We start from the raw sequence: 6,000 nt of genomic DNA, 5'->3' as shown, positions 1-6,000 counted from the left end.
CAATATGATCAACCACATTATCATTTGATACCTTGGTGTCACCTTGTGACATGAGACAATGTGGTGTGATTGGAGTGCATGTAGTAGCATCTTCATCATGGCTTGAGCATGAACCATCATTACCATCAAGTGTGCATGGGGTAGCATCATCACTTGCAACACTTGTGGCATCATCATCAACCTTGTCAAGTGAACTTGTAGTTGATCGATCATCATCATCATCACTTGACCATGAGGTGGAGCAATCTTCCACAATCACCAAATTGTGGTTATGCTCAACACATTCATGCGCCTCCTTCTTTGGTTCATCCTCCTTCTTGAATTTACCATCATCCCATGTGGAGGAGTCATCGTAAAAGGCTTAGAGTGCTAGCCACATATCAAGAGCACTCTCCAAGTCCCACACACGTCTAAAAATATTATCATGTATAGCACACGTTAGATAATAAAGAGCACGATGATCAAGTTGTAAGCAATCCTCTTGTGCTTGGGTGAGGTTATCCTTATCCAAGGCATCACGAGAAAAACCAACAACAATGATCCACCATGCCTTGGGACCCAATTCACGGAAATGATCAAGCATATGACGTTTCCACCGTGCATAGTGTATGCCATCAAAAATGTGTGTGTCACAAACAACTTCTAGCCCAAAGTTTGCCATTCTCTCAGGTCGGCGAAGACCACAAATGAGAGACCGGGCTCTGATACCACTTGTAGGGTCGAGATAGCAGACTAGAGGGGGTGAATAGTCTTTTCTAAAAATAATCACGTTGGCTAATCGAAACAAGTGCGGAATTAAAACTATCGGTCTAGCCAAGACTACACCCCTCTATTTATGTTCTCTAGCACCTTCCAAAGATACTAATTAAGCAACAAAGGTGCCAGGCTAGCTAGAGCTCACCTAACCAATTCTAGAAGCAAGGTTATACAAACCTATGCCGCTAGTACTTCAAGCAACAAGGGAGCTCCTACACAAGCTAGTAAGCAAAAGCACAAAGCCACCTAAGCTCACTAGCAATGCTCAATAACAAGGCAACTAATGCCAAATTAGAGAGCACAATTACTTAGCTACACAAACTAAGTAATATGACTAACAAGGTTACACAAACCAAATTAGCCACGCAAGGGAGCTACTTTTATGCTACACAAGCAAGAAGGTAACTAGTAAACTACACAAGCTAACTAATTACAAGAGCAACTACACAAGCATAATATATGCAAAAGTAATTACTAGCTTGTGTAACAAGGATGCAAACCAACGGGAAGAACAAGGTTGATACCGTGATTTTTCTCCCGAGGTTCATGTGTTTGCCAACACGCTAGTCCCCGTTGTGTCGACCGCTCACTTAGTGGTTCGGCGGCTAATTGGCATCACCCGCCAAGCCCATACGTCGGGCACCGCAAGAACCTACCCCAAAAGTGAGGGTGGCTCAATGACACGCTCAACTAGAGTTGCTCTTCGTGGCTCCCGCGGGGCGAGCACAATGCCCCTCACAAAGCTCTTCTCCGGAGCACCGCACAAGCTTCTTGCGGGCTTCCACGGAGACCACCACCAAGCCGTCTAGGAGGTGGCAACCTCCAAGAGTAACAAGCACCACCGGCTTACAACTCGATCACCTAGTACCACTCGATGTAACCTCACGATGCAATCGCACTAGAATTGCTCTCTCACACAATCGAATGATCACTATCAAGTATATGTGAGATGGAGGGCTCCCAAGCACTACTACACAAGCCACCAAGGCTCTAGTGTGCTCAGCTGCTGGCCCAAGGCCGACCATGGCTTCTATTTATAACCCCACAAACAAATAGAGCCATTACCCCTTCACTGGGCAAAAGTCGGGACGACTAGATGCTCCGGTCCTACTGACCGGACACAGCACCGGACGCATCGGTCGTGAATACCGGACGTGTTCGGTCACCATACCGGACATGTCCGATAGCTACCTGACTGCCACGTGTCCCACTGTTGCTTCCAATGGCTCTCTGATATGTCTGGCCAGACGCACTGTTCGAAATGACCAAACGTAGAGCCGCTGCGTCCGGTCGAGTCCAGTAAGCCTCCAGGGCCGATCGGACGCGTTAGTTAGAAACTGACCAGACGCTGAGCCTCAGCGTCCGGTCAAGTACAGTAAGCACTCACAGATGACCGGACGCGTCCGGTCACACCAGACCGGACGCAGCCAGCGTCCGATCAATTATTCCACCGAACACCAATTTTGCTGAATCACATCAGACGCGTCTGATGTGGCGACCGGACGCGTCCGGTCGCACTGTGCAGTTCAGTCCTGAGCCACATACCAGACATGTCCGATCTCCATACCGGACGTGTCCGGGCACTCTATGACCAGCGTGACTAACTCGTTTTCAACTCTATCTTCTTCACCCTTGCTCAAATGTGCTAACCACTAAGTGTATCACCTTGTGCACATGTGTTAGCATATTTTCACAAACATTTTCAAGGGATTAGCCACTCAACTTGCCATGCCACTCAATCCTAGTGATGTTGCAAAGTTAGATCACTTGAGTGGCACTAGATGACTAATACGCAAACAAGTTTGCTCCTCTTGATAGTACGACCATCTATCCTAAACCCGGTCATAAACTTCTCTACACACCTATGACCGGTGAAATGAGATGCCCTAGGTTATACCTTTGCCTTGCGCATTCCATTCCATCTCCTCCAATGTCGATGCAACACATGCACCAACACGATCAACAATGATATGATCCACTTCATATCATCACGTGATCATATTGGTTCATCGATCTTGACTTCACTTGCTTTTCACCGTTGCCTTTGTCTATCAGCGCCTAGTCTTGCTCAAGCTTCACCGCCACATGGTCCATCGCTCCAAAGCCTCTGACTTGCCCTTCACGCTTGCAACCGGTCCATCAAGCTAAGTCTTGTCTTGATCTTCTCCACCTTGATCATATGACTCAATGTCATGTCTCATGTGCAATGAGCTCCTTCATCATCACATGTGTGAGCTCTGCAACATCTCCAAGCTATTTTCACCTTCATGGCATATGTTGCTCACACATATGTATCTGTGGACTAATCACCTGTGTATCTCATATAAACACAATTAGTCCACCTAGGTTATCACTGAATTACCAAAACCACACTAGGACCTTTCAGTCGGGTCATGGCCGAACCATTTCTACCAGGGTCGTTCCTTGCGACGTGGCGGTGGCGGTGCACCGCTATCCTTTCCCCTTCATAACCTATAGCTCAAAGCTTCCCAGTCCAATTCCTCGCGTCAGCAGGTAGCAAAGGGAGTCAGCTTGGCACCCCGTTCCCACCAAGTTCAGTCGTTGCCTGCCTACAGCCAATTTTGCATTTTTGTCCACCGCCGGCCTTGTGCGCCGCCGAACGGGTGGGTTGAGAGGTAAGGCAAGTAGGAATGGTAGCAATTCAATTATGTGTAACCCTAAGCTCGCCTTGACTTTCTCCATTTAGTGCTCACATTACTTTGGCCAGGATGCTTGACGACACAGTGTGGACGCGTCGGTGCCACGCTCGGAGCGCCGTCGCGCAGTGCGGGCGCACATGGCCAGACCACCACAGCGCTCCCCTGCTTCAACCGTTAGTGGGGCATGCACCGCGGTGAGCCACTGATGCTTATCCGCCACCTCTACTCTGCTGAGCATACATAGGTTCGTCGGAACAGGCGCGCCACTACCGCAGTTAGCCGCTCGCTGCTACCACTCGTGGCAGTGCGCCGCTAAGTCCCTAACTGCCACCCATGCGCACGGGTTTAGCCATAGATGGTGGTCGTCCCGTTATTACTGTCATAGTGGGTCTAGCTTGCCCGGTGTAACCGCCATTGCCGGCGGTGTGCTGTGCCGCCGCGCGTAGGTATGTCGAGGACCGCCCCGTTGCAAAGGCAACACATTTCAGGGTCTTTAATGCAAAGCATAAGTCTATAGTAATAGTGCTCTATTGCCCCGCGTGATTATCCAAAAACCCGAGCCCTATTTTGCAAAACGCGAGCGTCCCGGGCTTGGGCCGTGCTGGGCTATCGCGATGCGCACGCGGCCACGACCCGCGTTGGGCTGCAGGGCCAGAATGGGTTGTTGCCGACCCTTTTCTTTTTCTAAAGCATTTTCTAATTAGTTTCTAAGGTAAAATTGTAAATTCAATAAAAATTTGTGTAGTTGACCAAAAATTATGAAATCAATTTTGTTCAGTTCCTAAAATCATGATCTATCTACTAGTATATTTTGTTCGCATGGTTTCATAGTATTTCTAAGAGTAATCTAATTAAATTGAAATACTTAATATTGTTAAAACATCAACTTATAAGAATTATTGTGAGGAATTGGTAGTAGTGTTGGCTCTGAGATTTTTACAGAAAATTCCTAACATTATTAGGTGCTCACTATAATTTTTGTAGCTCCATAGGGATTAGTTTGCTAAAGTAGTTAAATGAGCCCTAGTACGAATATATGTATTTAATAAATAAAATGTCAAAACACTTTGGGGTTGTAGAACTAAAACATTTTTTCAGAGACAAAGCCTTACTTGACGATGTGGATACATAGCCTAGTGCGTTAGTCATTAGAGCTAGCTCGTTAGCTTGCGGAGCATAATCGTATTTTTAGAGTTGCAGTTGTCGTTGGTTAATTATGTTTTCTGCATTGCATCCACGCATATCATAATAGGAACAATGATGGGTCATGGAGTCGACCAGGGAAACATAAGAGATGGTGCCTTGGTGATCGTGTCACCACGATCACTACTACACAAACTTTATTGGAGGCGGGCGTTTTTGGTTTCCCGCGGCGGGCAAAGCCGTCCGCCGCGGCCTAGAGGCCATGGTAAATCGTGGCTTAACCGCGGTGGGCGGCTTTGCCCGCCGCGATTAACTGATTTACCGCGGCGGGCGGTGTAACGTGCCCGCCGCGGTAAATATACTTTTACCACGGTGGGCACGTTACACCGCCCGCCGTGGTAAATTATTTTACCGCGGCGGACACCTTTTGTGGCCTGCCGTGGTTATGTTCATTAGCCGTGGTGGGCTTTATTATTTGCCCGCCTCAGTAAATTATTTCCTGAATTAAAAAAATACAGCAGGCATATAAATTCAAATTCAAATCACATCCAGATTTCACAGATTAAACTTAAAAAGTATGCAGGCATTACACATGAGATAATATACATATATATACATTCACTTAGTCGTTCTTGTCATCGTTAATTCATTACATTTACATATTAAAGTCGTTATACATGCGCTAAGGAGTAATCCTACGGATGCATCATCGTGGGCCATTTCCTCAGCCTCTCGTACTCTGGTAAAATCGCTAGCGGGCTGTTCTCATTGAAGAACGTGCCCCCTTCAAGCACGCATTTGTCTAAGACAAACTTACATATGTTCGCCTTTGTCTGCTTGAAGGAGTGTTGAGTGCTCAGCACGTCTCTCCATCAGTTCAATCCATTCTTGAGTACCCTCCAACTGCTGTTGTACTGCTTGCACGCCCTCAGGAACTCACAGGCGTAGAAGCCACAGGTTTGTGATCCTACCGGTTGTTTGGCACACTGCATGATCGATACACAAGCATTACAACATAGGCATTAGAACGCATATGAATGGAAAGCACAATTAAACCTTTCAAATACTTACCAGAAAGTTGCGTCTAATTTTGATGCGGTTCTTATGCTTAGCCTTAAAATTCTCTGTTCTTCGATCATATCATTTAGGATCCTTCACGTACTCCTTATAAGCGCTATACGAAATGTACTAGTATTAGGCAGGGCATTAGAATGCATATGAGAAGATAGTTCAGTCACTTACACTCTGAGATAATCTTCAAAGGCCTTGTACCCTTTTAAGTTTTGCACCGTCAATGAATCAAATACGCAGGCCCTGCCATCCTGAGGGTAGATGATAAATGCAACCCAGTGACCCTCGAGGCCTTGGCTACGCCATTGAAACAAAATATAGGTTACGACGAGAAATAATAATACTAGCTAGCTACCCACTTATATCTACA

This window comes from Miscanthus floridulus, chromosome 16 (genome assembly GCF_019320115.1).
Source record: "Miscanthus floridulus cultivar M001 chromosome 16, ASM1932011v1, whole genome shotgun sequence".
Taxonomy (NCBI): Eukaryota; Viridiplantae; Streptophyta; class Magnoliopsida; order Poales; family Poaceae; genus Miscanthus; species Miscanthus floridulus.
This window is presented reverse-complemented; position numbering follows the sequence as displayed.